General features: G+C 34.5%; 1 protein-coding gene across 1 annotated transcript in view; it reads left to right on the forward strand.

Annotated features, from left to right (window-relative positions):
• Positions 1–21765, forward strand: part of Tpst (tyrosylprotein sulfotransferase) — a 235958-nt gene that overhangs the window by 194502 nt on the left and 19691 nt on the right. The gene's annotated exons all lie outside the window — the stretch shown is intronic.

Raw genomic sequence — 21765 nt, forward strand, 5'->3', positions numbered from 1 at the left:
CAGCCGCTCTAAAAATCATCAACATCCATCCTTCACGAAATATTCCTCCGTCTTCGTGACGGCTTTTCTCTCCTAACAAATTACTGTGGGATTTGTGCTGGGGCGAGAAAAAAATATGGAATTATTATTCAAATTTGACGCTTACGTAGATAGACGTTGCAAGTTTCAGCATCTCGGAATCGTGCAATTTGTACGAAAGGAACGCGTTATCCGCGCGATGATTCAACATTACATTATCTCGAATGTTTGTTTGGAATTATTGTTATTAATGGCTGTATTTTTTTTTTTTGTTGAAAAATTTCTCCGCTTAGTAAATACCGATGCTTACATATATGTACATACTTATGTATTTTCTAAACAAACATTTTATGTGAGGTCTCAATGTTTTCACATCCTGCTTTGTATCGCGTTTGTGAACCAACTTTGAACGCTTTCTAGAACTGTTATTTAAAAATACTTTTTTTTATACATTTTTATAATATAGTTTTCAATAATTACAATATGTGTAATTTTTCAGCCAGCAGCGTGGCTCATTGGTTGCGTTTATGTTAAGCACCGAGGGGTGCCGGGTTCGATCCCGTAAATGCTGCTGGTCAGGCTTGGATATGTGTGACTCCAAGTCGATCGTTTCCTATCAGAGTTTGCCATTTTATCTGATTTCATTGTTGAAACGGTTCCTCCATCGAAATTGGCAAAAATCATCCTACTTATGTCACCACTATCTGAATTCGATTTATGGACAGTAAAATTTATGTACAAGTCTAAATCCATAGATGTCTATAGAATTAATTGTTAATTAAGAGTTTTTTAGCACCTCAAAATTCAGCAATTTGTGTTATAAAAATACTGCAATGTTTGTAATTGACCAAAAAGGCGCATTAGGATTTACCTGTTAGGCCTTCCTGATATATACATACATATTTATTTAAATAAATATGAATGTGTCCATATAGAATGTACCAATTTTTTTTTATATATAACCAGTGGCACTAATGGTTAGCATAATATGCTTTCGAGCAAAATGGTCACGGGTTCGAGTCCCATTAGAGTCCCGCTGCTGGCCACACCTGGTTTGTGACTCCAGGTCGATCGTTTCTTATCAGTTTGCCAATTTTTCTGATTTTCATTGAACCGGTTCCTGTAACATTGGCATTCCTTTCCGATCTCTTTTGCTAGTCTCAAGTTATTCAACGTCTTGAGGTTCGCCAATTTGATTATAAAATGCTGCCAAAATTTCTCCGTAGATGTCACTGTGGATGTTTGTATGAATTCGCATTGTATAAAATGCTCATTTATATTGATTGTATTGTATCTGTTTAAGTGCACTCGTCACTTTGGAGCGATCTGTAAACGCGAGTGTTCATATTCTATGAAATTAAATTAAATATATAATGACGCTTGAAAAAATAAAGAATGTAGTTTTCGTACTGTGTGCCAGTATAAATATATATACATATATGTACATACCTTAAGATTTATATTTTCAGTAAGCACGTAGCCTAATTAGAAATAACAACACCAAATTTTCTTACTGTGTGAACGTAGACTAACTATAGTTACATTTGTAGCATATGCTAAAAGGAGCCGCCGTGATAATTGGTTTCGAGGATTATCTCCAGGCTAAGTGCAAGTAGGCTAAACAATGGAGACCACCGAATTGGTTTAGTAAAGGCACCCGGTCCCTTCTCAGATATGGATATGTATAAGTCATGTCACGTTGACGATTTATATATGGCTTCTACTTTCACTTCCAAATCGATACGTTTACTTACATTAAAACTCGCAAACGTTGAAAATAAATGTTTTATTATTTATGTACCTATAAGAACAATTTTTCATTTCCCGGAAGACGTTGACTTTTTTACGCACGATTTGACATATCCTTTCAAAACATCTTAACATTTTATTTTATTTTCTCCCACTTACACCTTTCATATTTTGTGTCTGTCTTTCCCTTTCTCTCTAAATACTAGAAAAAGCCGGGAATCGCATTTTCAACGAAGCGTGCCATATGCCATGATCGTATTAGTATCGCAGATTTGAAACAGTCTCTCGAGTAATCCTCTTATTCAACAGTCGCACAACAAACGGCATGTAATATATGTACATAACATATGTACATCATACATCAGATATCATTTTTATTTCATAAATGTTTCCCTTACATAAAATTTTTGCTGTGCATTCATCGAAATCAAGCTTCTCTTGAAAGGCTTTTTTAATTGTAACTTTTGTACGTGCTTTGGATTTAAAATCACGGTAAATTCTGTATGGACGATACGTTTTCGATACTAGTCCAGATGTACGAAAGCTGTCATAGAGTTTCAGACTTTTACTCACACACACCAATTGCAGAGTCCGTTTTCATGGATACGATCGATATCAAAGTGCACTCCCGTTGCATCGTTGTACGAAAGGGTTTTATTTCGACATATTTGTGTACATATGTATGTACTTCCGTCGGCACTTTCGTTTATTATTCACTAAGCCTTACTGTAAGTACTGCTACACAGAATATAACGTATAGTACAAAATTTAGTTCTTTTTACAGATGCATGTACGTATGTACATACATACATAGGTGGCTAGTTCTTGTGTATTTCATATCAACTCATTAATTTTCGACTTGTCACATTTTGACAATTTGGTGGCAGTCTACTACAAACTACATCCTTCGATTCACCTATTAAATTACGTATTCGATTCACTCTTTAGTGTTTTGTAACGTAATATAATTGATTAATTATTTTTTGACATATTGTATTATTATATTATATGTGAAACACATTTAGTTGACTGACTGCCATTGATAACCATATGTATTTATGTACATATGTAACATCATGAAGTTTTTGTCTGTGGGATGGATTTATTTATTTAGAAATACATACATTGAGAAGGCGGCAAAGCCGATTGACCCGTGGGGTTTGACAACATAAAAAATAAAATATTCATAACAAAAATAAGATGAAAGAAAAAAGTCAACATTAAAAAATCACGAAATAAGAGAAATTACCAAAAGCTAAAAAATAAAATATCTTGAACTGAAATATAATAACTAGAAGAAAACAAACATATAGAAAAGGTATTGGAAAATAAGAATTACAAAAATCTTTTAAGCTCAACGAAGACATCTAGCTTGTTTTTAAATATATTTAGTTTTACAGAATTTCCTTCATTGTTGGGAAGACTATTCCAAGCTGTAACCACTCAGTTTGAAAAGTAGGAATCTGATCAATTTATTTTCGATTTTTTTCTTTTTACAAACCTCTTTTACATTGCAACAAAATGTCTATACCCTTCAGGTATAAACACAGATTACCTAAACACAATCTGCTTTAGGTCATCGACTTTAGTGAGTCTTTAATTAATATTATGTATTAGATGTATTATGAGCATTTATAAGGATTGTAAATAGGTTTTTGAGCTCTTTTTCCTATTTTGCTGTAGATTAACATTAGAATAAAACAATACTATGATTACTAACCAAATTAAATTAAATTGTAAAATAGAAAATGATCAGCAGATCAGTAGCTATTAAAATAGATATAAGATGTATTGTGAATATAATTTCGTAATAATAATAAGAGATAAAAATGACCACTAACACGAAAGCCATGTGAAACTATGTAAAAGGAGGTATGTAAAAAAAGCATTTAAAAATCAAAAAATCACTTACGATTACAACTCAGGTAAAAGTTTGCCTCTTATCCGATTGCTTTTTTGAGTCTGAGTGTGTGACCTCCAAGATGAAAGTTTTCAATGAACGTAATTATCATAGTTTGAACATCATAATGACAATTATAATGATTATTTATTATTTTAAAGACTTCGATTAAGTCGCCTCTTATTCTTCTTGTCTCCAGTGTTTTGCTTCAATTTTTTTCATACGTATTTTTTACAATTTTTAATTTCATAATATTTTAATCTCGTGTATAAAATTTCTTTTGATTTAAATAACCTCATTTCGGGGGGAGGGGGGGAACGATACCTTATTTTAGCCGTCACAATAATCGATCTAGAAAAATCGAAAAATTGTAACAGCAGACGTGTTTGAACCCACGTCCTATTTACTGATATGCAATGGCTCTACCAGTGCACTTCGCTGTGGCTATATATGTATATGTATACGTATGTATGAATCCAAACCCATATTCCTATATGAACCGAATCCTGAAAATGATACACAAAACTAACCTCAAACCCGCATAGACTTTCAAACTTTCAAAGTTCCTATTGTATTATAAAATCATCCGTCACACAACATTGTCTTCGTGTAAACTAGCTAGTGTGCTTAATCGTTTCTTAACCGGCCATAACCCTCGAAACAATGGCAAATAATATTCCTCCGTGACCGTCCGCAGATTCTGAGGATTAATTGACCGGTTTGCGGAACACCTCAAGTCCCCCGGCAAATGCCTGGGTATGCCCGGGTCCGTCATTTGCATGTGGATTTACATACGTTTGTGCGGCGCACCTACATACATATAATCCGATGCGTGTTTAGGCGCGCGTTTATGATGCGCATAAATTTGCATAATTATTGCATCGACTGCATCGCACCGGTGCTGTGCATTCGCCGCACTGTATCGCCATGATTCATCTCCCAATTCGATTATGCAAATTCTGCTTCGAGTACGTCTATTATTGACCGATTAGTGGATATCGATGGAGCTTTTCCGACGTATGTATTATACAATCGTTCTTGCATATCATGATTCATGAGATTTCGAAATTTCAGTTTGCTGTTTGGATTGTACTTTGTATGCTTTCGGTGATTCTGTACGTCATTTGGGTAACTGAATTTGTGATCGTTTTACTTTAAAACTTCGTCTACATATGAGCTTTAATGATTAATATAATACATATGTATATCATTTTTAACAATAATAACTAGTTGACTTCTTGACTTTTAATCAGCCCGCAATGTTGCTTTATTTTATTTTACATAGATGCATATATACCAGGAAGGCCTAACAGGTAGACCCCAATGCGCCTTCCTTTCCAACTACATACAACCATTGAAGCATTTTTATTACATAAATCGCCGAATTTGCAGATGCTGAAAAACTCAAAAATAACTATTAATTCATTCATCTATGGATTTAAACTTGTATATAAATCAAATTCAGGTGGTGGTGACATATTAGGTAGGATGGTTTTTGCCAATTTGTTGGAGGAACCGTTTCAACTCTAACGCTAGGTCTGCCAAGCAACACCGGGCCGGAGAATGAACCCATGACGCTAACCACTCAATTAAACTCCAAATTTGTTGTAGTTTAAATCGTGGGAGTTTTTCAATTCTACCTCTAACTACGCACTTTTCAATTGTTTAATGATCGAAACAATTTTTATTTATTTCATTGCACAAATAAAATACTGTATTATGTGCATGGAAATAATTAAAAATTAATTAATTCCATGCACATTTCTTTTATTCTAATGCGCAAATGATTCTTCTGAAGCAGCAGTAATTTTTTTAAATGCACCGTTAAATCTTACCCGTTATAATATGTATGTATTTCAAGACAATAACATATAAAACTCATTGCTTGATGGCACGCTTTTATTTAAATAAGATTAAAAAGTCGGACATATCATCTGCAATCTCAATGAAAGTTCATTATTTGAGCAAAAATTGTCGCGTAGCTTCACTCTGCACCCAACCGAATGATTATTATTACAAAAATAGTGTTGTTCCCGATGAAATATCATCGCATGTGTGTTGACATATCAAGTTATTAAATAAAAAAAATAAAAGAAATGTGTCGGTCATGTGTTCGATCCGCACGTGGTCGATTTTTTTCAAATACCTTTTTAATAAATTTAATTTAATGTTTAAAAATTGACTGTATTCATTTTATCTGAAAAGAGTGTTTGTTATTATTCGTTGCTAATTTTCCATTTCCACGGTGCTATTTTTCATTAGCAATACACCGCGCGTATTATGTAATTATTTGACTATTTATTTTGTTTTATTTGTTTGGTTGATTAAAGGGGAGTTCGATGCCCCAGAGGCGATGCCGATCCATTTTATATTATGTGTATATATAACTTGAATAATATTGAATAAAATTAAATCCGTTTAAACTTTCCTTGTATTAAGTTAATAAATCGATCTTTATACCCGCAATGAATGTCCGTTTTGGGGAATATTTTGAAGAACATTCGTCGCTGCGAGGCTTTTGAGCCCTTTGGATATTCATTAATCTTCTCGCGATTATATATTAATTCTCTTAACCCTCTTTAATATTCATTAACCGTAAATGGTAACACAGCCCGCGTGCCGTCGATTGGGTGCGTCTGAACTCTTCGGCGGGGGGGTAGGTGGGGGTGGCTTCCGTCAGTGAATGACCAAGTTTCCAACTACTATGCAAAACGGTTACGAGTTGACATTAAATTAAAATTTGCTACGCTCAACTTAAATTTTCGCCTTTGTTAGTCTTCTGAAGAATTTGAGAGGATTTCACCGCTCTTTTATTACCTCGTAAAAGAGTATTTTCTTAATGCTCTGTAGGTTCACTATTTGAATTACATACGTACATATTTTATTTGTGCTTACATATGTTTGTAAATCCGATCCCTTCTTACTTCAGAAACAATTTTTTGCACGATAATTGAAACAACGTAACTAAACAAATATTAATTATATTTAACAAAAAAAAATGGATTGCACTGTCAAAAAACATTAGCAATTGGACTCGTTGATTATCAAATAGTTAAATTTGGTTCAAATCGAAGACTGTAACTAATAAATGAATTTATTTTTAAATTTAAGAATTTCATATATTCATTAGATTTTGAAAAAATTAACCTATGTATGTACCTACCATTTTTACATGTGCACCAGCAGGAATGAGCTAAAGCTGTTTATTCTCGTATTGTGATTATAATTAACATAAGGGTTGAATGCTAAGTGTACGTACATATGTATGCAATCTACACTCAATTGCATTCCTTGTTTTGCAACTAAAAAAAACCTGTGCTTTAATACTACAAACTACAGAATTAAACCGACTTTACGCCAATGCCTCAAATAAAAATGCTACAGGTTTGTGAGGTAATTTTTAAGAAAGGTTGAGCCATAGGCTCCTTCATAGCAGTTCACTGGAAGAGCTATTGTTTACCAGTAGAGAGATTGTCCCGGCTAAATACAGTTCTTGTGGTTATTAAAAACACATATCGACCGTCTCCTGTTAGAACTTAATTGCTGTGACGAATCCAATAAAACAGTATCCACCCCCCAATTTCTAACAAATTCGAGTTTTTAGGATCTCGAGTTTTTTGTTTTATAAAAATTTGCTGATTGTGCCAAAGATGTCTCTATTGTATTTTATATATAGTTGTACTGTAATGTTTGAAATCGTTCCAAGGGTTCCAAACCCCGGACGCGGAGTTTTAGGAACCCCCGATAAATGTAGATAATACATTTTTGAAATCATATTTAAAAGTGGTGACATAGTGGGAAGGATGGTTGTTGCCAATTTGATGGAGGAACCACTTCAACGATGAAATCAGGTGAATTGGCAAACTCTGATAAGACGCGATCGACTTGGAGTCACAAATATCCAAGTCTGACAAGCAGCATTAAAGATTATACTCAGAATAAATTAACCAGCAGCATGGATTAGTGGTTAGCATATATTGCCATGGTCAGTGTGGTTGTGAGTTCGAATCACACTGGTTGCTACTGGCCAGACCTTGGTTTATAACCAGGTTGGTCGTGCCAATTTTTCTGATTTTCATTAAAATGATTCCTGCAAAAATTGGTTTTCCCTCTCCATTTTTCTCGCGAAATCTTTAGTTATTGTGTTATATCTCAGGTTTCGCTAGGTTTCTCTCCATATATGTCTCTATGGATGTTTATTGTATATAAATTTGTATTGTTACATGAAAATGTTATTAATCGTATTGTATAAGATGTTTGCAACGTCTGACCATAGATGTCATGTGTGGTTTCGATTTATTTCTAAATCATATATCATTTCTTAATCTGTTTAGCACACTGTCGTCGCTTTGGAGCAATCTGTTAGGCGAGTGTGAATGATTAATTGACGTAATAAATAAAATAAAATAAAATATATTCAATCGCGGTCAACTCATGGGATCGAACCCGGTGACTTTTCGATGCTTAGTATTGTTGCGTAGGGGTGGGTGGAGGATCCAAGTAAAAGGCCAAAGTCGTGTCACAGCATTTATTGGTGTTTAAGGAGATACACGCACCGTCAGTGCTCCGTCCAGAAAATGCCTTGATAAGGTCTAAGTACCTCCTTATAAAGGACAGGTCGCTTAGGGCATCTTCGATGTCCGGTTACTTCCCTATTGTTTAGGTATGTACCCGGATATGTATTCCCACGATATTCAGTCCCATGCTCTCGCTGTCAGTTCTAAGAAGGGACCGGGTTCCGTTACTACGCCAATTCGGTGATCATTGTTTAGCTTACTTGCACTTAGTCTGCAGATAATCCTCGACCACCAATTAACAGCGGCTCCTTTTAGCATACGCTACAGTATCAACGCAACCACCGATCCATGCTGTAGTCTCGGTGTTGAAATTTTTGCTTAGATAATTAAAGCATATAAGACTTTTAAGAAGTTTTACTTCAAAAGTTGATTTTCTTATATGAAGTTTCGGTGACCGTATATTTTCTGCGAAGTCAATGAAACAACTTCGTACTGAAAAATTATAATATGTAATAAAATTATATACTGTTGTTTTACTTTTCGCTTAAAAATCGTTCAAAGCGATAGCCTCTAACCAAAATATTTTTATTATAGCACCGTTGGGATGCGAAGAGACGCTTCTAAATACTGCGGTGTAATTTACAAACGTTTGTTTTGCAGCTTCTCTTGCTTGTAATCTTTTAATAAAGGCCCATCTTCAACACTCCTGAAATTTCCTTTGAACTTTTATGGTGAGAAATATTCGTCTTTAAACCCCCCACCCGCCGCCCCCCGGTCCTCACTCCCGCGGGTGCTCTTCGGGAAATTTCGCGTGGAAATATTGTTTGCACTAATCCTCGAGGTGGGTCGTGGCAACCGGCCGAAAAATAGCCCTCATGATGTATACGTTCGCGATTTATATCTCGCGGAAAATCCCGCTGTAAAATTTTATATTTTCATAAAGAAAAACATTTTTATGGATCAGCCTTTGGTATTAAGAGAGGGCCTCGATCCCTCGGTTTACGCCGTAAGTGCGCTCTTGGGCAATGCGAATTTTATTTATCGTGGAATAAAACGAAAGCTTTCAACATTAATCTGAAAATAATGAAATTTTACTATAATACGTCCGCTTTTATGCGGTTAATTTTCTTTCGTACTAAATTATTTTGTATACATTGATGCTTCTGAAACATTTTTGCCCTAAGGGCAAAAATTTTTCGATAACTTTTTTTACGTTTTATCTCTACGAAGTTTCTTTAGATAAAGTACATATTGTGGTGAATTTTAACTCAGTATTGATATATTACATTTTAACGGTTTCCAAAATACATGTATATTTATTTACTATAGCAAAAAAATCATCTTTCCCGTTGTCACAAATCTTCTGCATTTTTTGTAATTAATTATCCAGGAAGGTGCATTGGGGTCTTCCTGTCAAGCCTTCCTGGTATATATGTATGTATGTAAATATTTCTATATATGTAAAATAAAATAATCAAAAATTTATTTTTTTTATATTTTTTTTACATACATACATACATATTTACACACATACCAGGAATGCCACGCCTTACTGGCCAATCACAAACATCGATATACAATTTTGTCTGTTATTTTTAGAATAATTTTGACAAAGCATCATTATAACATCTATGGATAACTTTTTTTGATAAACTTACATTTTTGGAGCATTTTAATATTCATAAATCGTCAAATTTCACATTTTTATATAAATCGTCAAATGTCATAATATGCTAACCATTAATTCATGTCGCTGGTTCTCATATCTTACTTTCTCACATCTCACTTAAAAAGTCGTATAATATATTTGTTCTTTCTGTTGATGTTTTAATTATGTGACTATGGTAGAATTTCCACTTAGCAGCGTTGGCGGTCTGACCAGCAGCAACCAATGGGACTCGAACCCGTCACCTCTATGTTCGAAAGCCTATACATATGTATATCAACCACTAATCCACGCTGCACATTCACATTTGAGAGTATTTTATTTAAGTTTGTGGGTTGCTTACATTGCTCGTATTTACATATGCTTATTATTATTGTTTGATCCACTTCAACTTCACTAAACTTCGTTTATATTACTGCTTATTCATCACACTTTTAATGTTTCATTGTTAAAAATAAATCAATCGGTTTTTGTGTTTATGTTTTGTGTAAATTCAATCATCAAAATATATACTTTCTCAATTCGCGTGACCTACTTTTAAATCTGCTAAAATCCACTCTTATATATGTATAATATAATCCTATACTATAGGTATAATCCTGGATTGTAAGCATTTATACACTTCATGTTTTCGTTCTGAATTTTCCGAGTGGGTTAAATCGTCCAGATTTTCTTCTTACGAGTGTAAATAATTCATGACGACCCTCCTCCACCCCCACCCCCCCCCCCCTCTCCATATTAAATGACAAGAAGCGAAATTATGGCACTTAAAACGTTCGCGAGGTAGATACTAGTGGCCATTATGAACGGCACTTGATCCAGATCGTATTTCACAGCGTGCTAAAAACCGCGTCCTAATCTTGAATAATGAAAAGGACCGGCGCGATCTCCTCGAGAATTCCAAATTAACGGCGACAATCCCTTCCGAAACTATGAAGGGAATTATACATACATACTTTCGGCCGTTCGAAACTTGGACCCGTTAAAAAGGACCCGGAGATCGTTAGAAAGGAAAAGTTTCAAATTTAACGACCGTTCCCAACTCGAAAGATATTTTAATCAAGGCCGTTAATAAATCGAGAGTGTGTATCTGGGTCGATGACACCACCAATCAAACTCCTACCCGCATATACTTATAATATCATACATAAATCATCGTTAACCCATAAAACTCCCGTCGAGAATTGAAGCCAATCCAAGTGTACACTTTCGAACCGTCTCCAGTTTGTTTCTTTGGAGTAAAAAAAAATATTGTTCGTTGGTTATCTCGTTAATTAATCGCCTAGGCCTTAATAAGAATCCTTTCGATAAGGCCGAACTAACCCTGCTTCATCCTCTTTTGTCTGGTCCAGGACCACCGAGCCGGACTATGATTAGTCGTGCGGTAACACTAGGGCGATCTGTTCATGTGGACATTAGTTAATCTTCCAGAATATCGGGTGTGGGACGTACATTGGGGTTCAGGAGAGGTCGTACATCACGGTCGAGAAGCCAGAATCCAATATGGCGAAATTTGGTCCGTTGCAGTCGAGCGAATTTAGTCTAGTTTAATAATTTGACTGGACGAGACGTTTCGTCCGATCGGATGATTTCGGCGTAATTAGTCGACGGGATTAATTAATGTCGTGATTTCGTTAATGTAACGTGGACGGCTCGCGAGCATCTGACAGGCTAATCTCCGTCGTAAGGGATGACATGCAATCACGTGGAGGAAATTGGGCATAAAATTAAATTACGTCTCTAGGCACTTGTGCTAGCGCAAAAAGGTCAACGGCACTTAACTTGTGCGAGGAAAAAATATTGAAATCACTATGGGAATTTATATACGCTAATTGAAAGTGCTCGAAGCAATCGTTGCCATGCATACACAAGTGTAATAAACATAATACATATGTAGATATTTTTCCTGGAATTTTTTTTCAATATGCTAAACAAAATAAAAGTAAAATTTATGTACATATATAACTTGCTATTAAGCTAAAAGTTCTAGATATGAAATTTCAAAAACAAAAAATGTCGATTTTTTACAAACCTCCTTTACGTTTTTAGAGTAAAAGTACTACTCTAAATTTCGGTGGAGGTAAAAAAATTTTAAAAATATTATTGCTTGAAATTTATAATTTCTATTGGATGTAAAAAAAATTCAGTCTTATCAGTTGAGCGGTTTGGGAGATAATTGAATCCATAATCCAAAAAAAAAGAAGACACCTACATACATAACTATTATATTTCTGGTGTGACGCTTTGAGGCAACCTGTCAGGTCACACTGGTCATTTTATTGTTATTATTATTTTAAAATAATAAATAAATAACCAGCAGCATATGTAGACTAGTGGTTAGCATATCTTGTTATGTTTAGTGTGGTTATGAGTTCGAGACTCACTGCTTGCTGTTGGCCAGACTTTGGTTTGTAACCTGGTCGGTCGTTTCTTGTCAGATTTTGCCAATATTTTTGATTTTCATTCAAACGATTCCTGCAAAATTGGCTTTTCCTACCCATTTCTCTCGCGAAATCCTAAGTTATTGTTATATTTCAGAATTCACCGGGTTTCTCTCCATATATGTCTCTATGGACGTTTATTGTATACATTCGTATTGTTGATGTTGTTTATTAACGTATTGTATTCGATGTTTATTGAACGTATTGTATACTATGTCTGACCATAGAGTCATGTATGGTTTCGAATTATGTAATGATTATGTATTCAAAATATATATATGATTTATAAATGTCTATAGCGATCTGTAACGACGAATGATTGATTGGTTGAATAAAAATAAAATGTAAGGAAAGGTACCATTTCCGGTCAATTTAAAATTTTGGAAAAAATTTACGTCGTATCGAAAAGCATTTCTGTAACCGATAGGAAGAACGGTGTTCAAAAAATCCCCAAAACACATATAAACCTCGATTGTGTAGAGTAAAAGTACTACTGGTTGAGGTAAAAATATTTTTTAAATATTATGATGGAAAATTCTATTATATATAAAAAAAAATCATTCTGATTGGGAGATAATTGAATTCAAAAACTTAAAAAAAGAGGACACCTACAAGGAGAGGTACCATTTCCGGTCAACTTAGAAATTTGAAAAAAAATTACGTCGTATCGATAAGAATTTCAGTAACCGATATTAAGTTTCAGTTCGATAGGACTAACTGTGCTCCCAGATATTAGTTCGAGAGGAAGTCTTCCCAGCATCCCAATACAGCTCAATATTTCAAAGAAGTGAGGTTGCAACGCTTCCTAACTTATTCAATCATACAAAATCAATTAATCTTACTGTGCATAAGAAAGTTTTAAAATTTTGAAAGAAAAAAGTTCTATTCGTCTATAAAGAGGTATGAATTTATGTTTTAAGATTATATACCATATTTGAAATGTAATATAAAATTTATATTTTTTTGTTGGAATTTATCTTAAATATAATTATAAATTTAGATTCAATAAAAGCTCAACGTTTCAACCCATAACTATTAATCTTTTACGGTCGTCGCTGAAACTGAACAGTTTTCCAATCTGTTTTTCGCGCGATACAGATCGCAATTTCAACATCAAAAGATTCACAGCGTCTGTAATTAGAGATACGCACTTTAATTAATCGTTTTCGTTATCTCCAAACGAAGCTCACAAATTTCCAAAAACACGCCCGGCTAGTACTAAAACAGGTACTTTTACATATTCTAATACAGTAATGGAAGCATCGGCTAGGTAAATATTTTCCTCCGGTAACACGATCCGGGAATTGTCGGCCGTCTCCGGGGATCGTATTTAAACCCCTAAATTCGCCGTTGTTTTGCAGAATGGACGTTTCGAATTACACGAGAGCGGGACCCGGAAAACGTAAGGGATTGTTCGACGAAATGAAAAATGTCGAGAAGCTGCTAATCGACTTCAAACGAATCCATCGTAAAATGAATCCGCCGCTGTCTGTTCGCTTTGTGTCAGAATCGGATTTCACAGATTGACGGGTTTGTCGATTTAATAAAATTTCCCTTTCGCAGATATGTACATATGTAGTCTCTATCTGTACAGAATGTTTTTCACGACACGCTTTTCGACCGCGGAAATTCCTCCCTTCCCGGAAAATTCCAGCTAAAAAATTCTCTACCATTGCTGCAATACGTTTTCTCGCTTTATTACACTCACACGTACGTATACCGAGTCTGGGAAAAAATGAAACAAATATTATATTATATACATATGTATATATATATATATATATATATATATATATATATATATATATATATGTATGTTTGTATGTATGTATATATACTCTCATACATAGGTATAAAGAGCACCTGATAATATAAACACGGAGCATTATTGTACGGCTTACGTGCCTTGAATTTCAAGTGCGACTTAAAAAACCTCGTAAATTATCACTCGCTGAAGAGTTCCACTTCTACGCCCAGCCAAACGTGACTTTAATTTTGGATATCGCGAGACCTTTTCCAGGTCTATTCCCATTTCGCTATATGACTAATAGAGCACTATATAAATTCCAACGTAGTAAATTCCACATACCTTGGATACTCATGAAATTATTTTATGTTATTTATTTATGTTTAAGTTTGGACCATTGTGGCATTACAGGTGTCCCTAATGCGCCACAATGGTCGAAGATATACAGAGAAATGAGGAAAAAATATATACGTACATACATATAGTATATAGACAAAATACATTTAAACATAATGATAAAAAAACAACAGTCTTGTAACGTGGGAACATGAAAGAGTGTCCACTGTCTAAGTGCATTCGTAGGTGAACAATGGAGACCCGGGATCAGGCTAATGGGACTGTGTAACATCTTATAAAGGACAAGTTGCACAGCACACCTTCCGCGATCCATTAATGTTTCTATTGTCTAGGCACGTATTGAATTGTAAGCGCCCGAACATAGGATACGCTGGAGTTCTCATAGAGCCGGGCGAGTGCGTGCGTAAACACGGTAGACCTTTACGTGCCTAGACAATAGATACATAAATGGTTCAGGAAAGCTATGATGTGTTCTTGTTGCTACAACTTGTTCTTTATAAGGAGGTACACACAGTAGATCAGATTATTCTGGGGTGAGCGGTGGTTTCGTGTGGACCTACCGAATTGTTGAATAAATTCTGTGAATCCTGAACCCACACCTACGCAACAGTATTATTATATTAGCAGAAAAAGTAAAAATATCAAATAACAAATAACATACATGGTAGGAAATATCTTAAATCTGCCCGAACCAATATGTATGTACATACATACATATGTAAGAACCAGCCGCAAATACAAAACATCCTTTCGAGGCCCAAATATGTAGAAGAGAGAAGCTCAAAATTCGCCAAATAGAAGGGAGAGCGCAGGCTACCAGACAAATAGGTTAAAATAATCTCAGATAACCTACGTTTACTGAAGTGTATTTGGTGCTCATGAGTTATATTTGGGTATTGTTTCATTTACGTACTAAATAAAGATGCCATGCAAATCTACAGTTTCCAATCTATAATCACCAAATTTTTGAGAAGCTCTCATTGATTTCGAGATGCAGTAAACTAGAATTATGCGATACACAGGAAAGGGTTGCATATTTTTTTATAAATTGCCGAATTTCGGGATGCTAAGAAACTTTCGCTTAAATTTTCGAGACACTTATGGACAAATTTGCAGAATTTTATAAATCAGACAATTTGAGATGGTGTATATTTTGCGAGAAATAAGACAGGGTTGCTATTTTGCTGCAACCGTTTCAATTAAATCAGATAAATTGGCAAACTCTAAGGAAACGGTCGACCTTGGAGTCACATATCCAAAGTCTGGCCAGCATCACAGTCAGGGATTGAACCCGTGACCACGCGATTGAAAGCATTACTCGCTAACCATTGCTCTATGCTGCTAGTTATATATTTTTGTATTATTTATTTATCTACGAAGAAGAAAATTGGCCCTTTTTGCCAATGCGAATTATGATATAACATAAGATAAAAACATTGTACGTGTGTTTATTTCCTTGAGCTTTTTTTTTCAGTTATACGTGCTAGATCCCGTTTAATATTTACGTTCACATAAAATTTTATCCACAGCAATGCAAATTTGTAATATTATAGATGCGCAATAAGTTTGTATAACAATCTCCATTTTTTGTTTACACCTTTGCGTGCGTTTCTGATATTTCGCTCTATCGCCCACTTTTACACGGATTACATCCCCTGAACAAACATTAATTTTTATAAGGCTTTTTCAGCAAACGCCTTAACGTGACCCGGAAAAAACGGAACGACGGTAAAAACAACCTTAACGCCCTGCGGATATTGTTATGATTGCTTTTTCGTACGATGAAGATAACGCATTGTTTTTGCTTCCCGTTTATTTTTTTTATTTTTCACTTACATATGTACATCCCCACATGTGTGTTATTCGTTTATCGAAACGATTGCTGTAATAATACAAATGCACTTTCCAGTGAAGTGGATCTAACTCAATTCGTTTATCTGAGATAGAGAGCGATAATGGCAATAGAACTCGAGCACCACACTATAAAATGAACACCGCACGAACCGTCTATTTTGTTGACCATTCTGGGGACTCTAACCCTTATTCTTATCCGCTGCACGTCTTGCTTACCTATATTTTATTTTAAATTATGACCCAGCTCCCTTTTCAATTACTCTTTCACAAAGAGATATAATAAATCCACACATAAAACGTATTATTTTTAATTTGGTGGAAAACCATATAAATTTTGTGTTTATCATATCAAACTCTTTGGTGCGAATTCGTGTTTTCAAATCTCTATATAAGGTTATAATTGAAAGTCCACTTTTCTTCGTGTCAAGAAATATTTGGCAAACATTCAATATAATGTTTTCGTGAAACAACATTTAATAATACTGGTTGGCTTGTAATATGCTTAAGAGGGCTGGACAGCAGCGCCTTGTCCATACAAACGTACTATACTTCTCCCTACCTCAATTATGGCACTAGAGAAATTATTTTTTAATATGCTATGGATATCCACCATTGGGGTGCATCTATCGTTTTATTTTTTTGATTAATTATTTTTTATAGGAGCTAGGAGCCGCCAAACATCTATAAAATCGCCTCTTTTTTACACCCACGAAAAGAGTCTAGCGTGGTTATTTAACGGTCGATTTTTAAAAAAAATACGCCGATAGATGCACAGAAAATATCTTTCTCATACCGATGATGAAATTTTTTTAAAAATTGGTCCAGTTTTGGAGGAGAAAATAGTAGAATACGAAACCTCGATTTTGTCAATTTAAAACACGTTTTATCTGGTCGAAGCGCAACTGTCGCATTCACTCAATATATATGTATTGATATTTATTGTCGCATTCACTCAATATATACATACACTCAATATATATATCGAAGAAAGGAGCGGTAACAAAATTAAGGTTTCGGGTGTACAGCCCTCTTAATGCTGCATTTCCAAGATTCAGGACATATCAAATAAAAAAAAATAGGTTTTTGAGCTCTGTTTCCTATTATGCTGTACATTAATATTAGAATAATATAATACTATGATTACTAACCAAATTAAATTAAATTGTAAAATAAAAAATCATCAGTAGATCAGTAGCTATTAAAATAGATATAATATGTATTGTGAACATAATTTCGTAATAATAAAAAGCATTTAAAAATCAAAAATCTCTATATAAGGCGCTATAATTGAAAGTGGCATAAGTCCACTTTTCTGCATTTCAAGAAATATTTGGCAAAAAATTAAATATTATGTTTTTCGTGAAATAACATTTAACAATACTGGTGGCTTATAATATGATCAATTCTGCATTTCCAAGATTCAGGGCATATCAAATTTAAAAAAAGAAGTGATAACCATAGGCCGGCGCGACCCTGCCATTCATTGTTCATTGTTCGCCGTGCATTGTTCATTTTTATGGCGAACCTTTTTTTTTGCTCTCTAGCTTTGTAGTTTGCCATGTTTCCTGGAAAATAGACCCAAAACGCCCCGTTTCCTGGGAAAAGCACGCTTCCGCGCCTATCTCTGGGGATAACTGATTAACCAGCATAATAGACTAGTGGTTAGCATATAATGCTTTCAACAGAGTGGTCACGGGTTTACATCCCTCTGGTTTCTGCTGGCCAGACTTTGGATTTGTGACTGCAGGTCGATCGTTCCCTATAAGAGTTTACCAATTTATCTTATTTTCATTGAAACGGTTCCAATAAATTGGCAGCCTTTCCCATTTTCTCGCAAAATCTCGAGTTTTCAGCAATCTGGAATTTCGCTGAATTGTATAAATTGCTGCAAATTTACAAATTTGACCATAGATGTCTCTGTGAATGTTAATTGATATGTATTTAATTTGTATAATTCTAATAATACTTGCATCTAATGTACAATGTTTCTGGCCAGGAAGGCACTTTGGGGTTACCTTTTAGACCTTCCTGGTATAAATTAAAGATAAAAAATTAAATAACAATTTGTGAATTAAGTCAAATAAAAATATTGTTTTTGAAAATTAAAATTTGACTTCAGCTACTTTCAAATTTTACGGCCACAACTAAACGTCTACGGACTAAAGGTCTTACAACCACATCTACGACAAAATGATTACGTGATAATAAGGAAATTTCGAATTCTTCGTGAGCATTATGTCGCGTGATCATTTTGTCTGTAACCATTTAGTCGCGTAAACATTTTGTAATGGACGTTGTGTCGTTAGACGTTTCATCATGGAACCATAATGTTTATTTATATGAATGCTTTGGTATCGAGTATCATTGTTTCATATTTCAGCACCATGACGGTGGTTATCTAAATGCTGTTGGTCTGACTTGGATATTTGTAACTCCAAGTCGATCGCTTCGAATCAATCGAGTTTGCCAATTTATTGTTGATTTTATTGTTAAAGCGGTTCCTCCATCAAATTAGCAAAAACCATCCTACCCTTAATGTCACCATTGCTTGAATGATCGAATGATTTCAAAAATGTATTATCTATAACACATATGTCTCGCTAATTCTTATATATAGTATTTGTATTATGCTTACATATATGTCTGTATTATTTTATATAGTATTTATATTATACTTATATGTATGTATGTCTGGTCACAGTGACGCTTTACAGTATTCTGTAATGTCTCTGTGGCGAAAAATTAAAAAAAGGCTATTTTTGAGAAGAATGGTTAATCATAGTTTAAACAGAAAGATAAGTCATGAATTCAACAATTTCGTTTACATATTCCAATGCAATCCTATATGCGTCTATATTTTATTAAGTTATTTTCATAAAATGCATTATTGACGGGAAATTTCAATGTAGATCGAACTCACCTTATTTACAATAGCATTCAGTAGTTATAAGTTTTCAGCAACTACATAGTTCATTTGCGGCAACTTAAACAAAAAGCTCGTTCGAACAAAAAGCTTGTTTGCGGCACTTTGAGCTTTTATTATAAAAAGTTTACGGGTTGGAAAAAGCTTCAAAGTCCAACAAATAAGCTTCGATTCTCCCTCTTTTTTGAATTGATCGACTTTTTTTAAAATATACACACCCAGTAATTTTAATTCATATCATCAATGTTCCAATATGTCGAAACAGGTTTCTCAACACTTATTTTCCAAATCATTCAAAAATTTTCTTACTATCTGTAAATATCCTGCAGTATAGCTCGGTGGTTGCGTCAATGCTAACCATCGAGAGTTTCCCGGGTTCAAGCCCTGGGTTGATCTCGATTGAAGAGGATTTATTCCGAGTATTTCTTGCTGTTACTGGTAAGACTTTGTAACTCCAAGTCCTCATCAAATTGTATTTGTCACCACTCTTTGAATATGATTTCAAATTTATATATGTGCAAGTACCTACTATAGATTACGGTAAAACCCGTGATGGCATAATGGTAAAATATTAATTTAAATTAAAATCAGATGTATTATACATACATATGTATGTATGTAAGATAAATGAAAAATCAAATTAAATGAAGACAAAGGATCGATTTATGTATGTATAAGATACTTGAATAAAGAAGAAGCAAATTAAACAAGGTTGAGTTTTTACATGATCAAAAAACTTCATCTTTATACATATGTATGTACAAGATAAAGTAAAAAAAAAATCACGGATGGTGGTTAAATTCATGAAGAGTGCTCAAGTGGTACCCAAAAGAAATTTAATGTATGTACATATGTATTTTTTTGTATACAGACATATGCAAAATATGTCATTATCATCGAAATGTATTGATTAAAACCTTTTTTCTTTCAAACAAAACCTAACATTCGATATTATAAATTTGCATCCAACAAATAGATAGGCTCGCCAACATATGAGCCGTTATATTTGAGTCCAATTTTCAGTTCCAAAAACACTATTTCTGTTTGACTTAATTCACAAATTGTTATCACTTCAATTCAATATGTCCAGAATATCGGAAAAGTAGATTAAACCTATTACAGGCCACCAGTATTTTAAAATATTGTTAAACGTAAATCATTATATTGAATGTTTTAGTAAAATATTTCTCGAAATGAACAAAAGTGCACTTATGCAACTTTAAAATATAACGGCTCATATGTATGTACATATGTACATACTGCTTTTTGAAATTTTCACTGTAGGGATTATGATCCGAAATCCTCTCTTCACATATTTGAAGCGTCCTCGCGAGTGAAAAGGATTCGATTCCAGATTTTGACCCGCTGATGACGTGTGTGTGTGGAATTGGGTACACTGGCGTAAACACAATTTGGATAATGTGAAGGTCGAGTACAGCATCCATTAGTGGTGCCGGTTCCGGACAACGGTTTAATTAATCGAATCGCTCTGTGGAGCTGGACAGAGGGCTCTATCCAGATCTCCTCTCGACGAACCGATTCGGTCAGTATTAATAAGGGCCGAACTGACCCCGGTCTGGAGTCCGGACCTAAAGGGCTCGCAAAGGTCCGGTATCGAATTAACGCGACCGACAAAACATCCGACTATATGTTTGCACTTCGTACGTATGTATGACGGGTTCGCTTTGAAGTCGATTACAATTGATTTTAACGAAGGCGGTCCGGATTGTAACCTGATGTTGGGTTCCGGATAGTGTTTGTCGGGTCACCGGTTCACAAACATGGAAAACATTATCGAAATGCTTTTGTGCAAATAGTGGATTGTGTGGGTTTAGATTTAACCGTTTCGAATTTCGATGCGATGTTTTGTTTGTTCGCGTTTTCATATTGGAAATGAAAAATACGTTCAACCGTGAGTGGCGTTCTTAGAAAATAGCATGGAATCAACTTTCAACAAACAGTATTTTACTGTGGGGTAGTTTTTAAAAGTGCTTTTTTGCTAAACTACTACGTACATATATAAACCCGTTTTTGCATGGGATCTGATTCTGGTGCGTACTCAGGTGCATTAATTAATTATCAATCAACCAAACACTGAATCCGCGCGCAGATTCGTGTGAAACAGCAACATTAAATCAAATCTGTCACAACATTAGAACCTTATGTGTAATGTTGCGAGAGACATGTTGGGGGACATGTTTGATAGGTTTTAAAAGAAATTAGTTACAAATACAATCAATTATTAAATGATGAAATTATTTTTAGGTAAATTATAGTATGTACTGTATGATGAAGAGTTGGTATTGTGATGAATCAAAAATTTAAAGTCATCCGTTGAGATGTCAACGGGCAAAAGATTAGAAGAAAATATAGTAAAAGAAAGTATAATATACATATAATACATATGAGGGATTCCAAAAATACCAAAATTTATCACTACTGGTCTTTTATTTCACAAAGTCTTATACATATCTTAATAACTTGTGTATGCATTGGAGACAAATGCGTGTATAATAAATTGTAAACCGGCAGAAACATCGTTTAGCCAGCAGTAAATATTGTTGTTTTATTTCATGGTACGCATGTAGGCAAA

This window comes from Arctopsyche grandis, chromosome 3, assembly GCF_051622035.1.
Source record: "Arctopsyche grandis isolate Sample6627 chromosome 3, ASM5162203v2, whole genome shotgun sequence".
Lineage (NCBI taxonomy): Eukaryota > Metazoa > Arthropoda > Insecta > Trichoptera > Hydropsychidae > Arctopsyche > Arctopsyche grandis.